Source organism: Egretta garzetta, unplaced genomic scaffold, assembly GCF_000687185.1.
Source record: "Egretta garzetta isolate BGI_Z169 unplaced genomic scaffold, ASM68718v1 scaffold476, whole genome shotgun sequence".
NCBI classification, from domain to species: domain Eukaryota; kingdom Metazoa; phylum Chordata; class Aves; order Pelecaniformes; family Ardeidae; genus Egretta; species Egretta garzetta.
This window is the reverse complement of record NW_009259979.1, coordinates 104,653-105,033: the sequence shown is the minus strand read 5'-3', so window position 1 is coordinate 105,033 and position 381 is coordinate 104,653.

The following is a 381-nucleotide window of genomic DNA, read 5'->3' as shown; positions in this document are numbered from 1 at the left end:
AGCTCCCAGGACGTGCCCCAGCCGGGAGTTTCCCTCTGCTCGCCCTATTTTTCCACCTCTTTTGATGTGACTCCAGGTGAAAAGGCGGCTCCCCCATCCCCATCCCGAAACGCTCCTGCGTGCCCAACGCCCAACCACAGCATTGGAGGGAGGGGGGGCTGCCCTGCGCTCCCCCCCCTCCTTCTCCCCGGGGGCCACAGGGAGAGATGCAGCTCCCAGGGAAGCCCCAAAGGACCCACTGGGATTAACCCCCCACCCCACTGGGCTCCCAGTCAGCACCCATGGGTGCCCCAAAGCGAGGAGGAGGACGACGAGGATGATGGCATCTTTTGGGACCTGCTGCCCTGAAGGGTGAGGGGGCCACCATGCCACGCTCCCCCC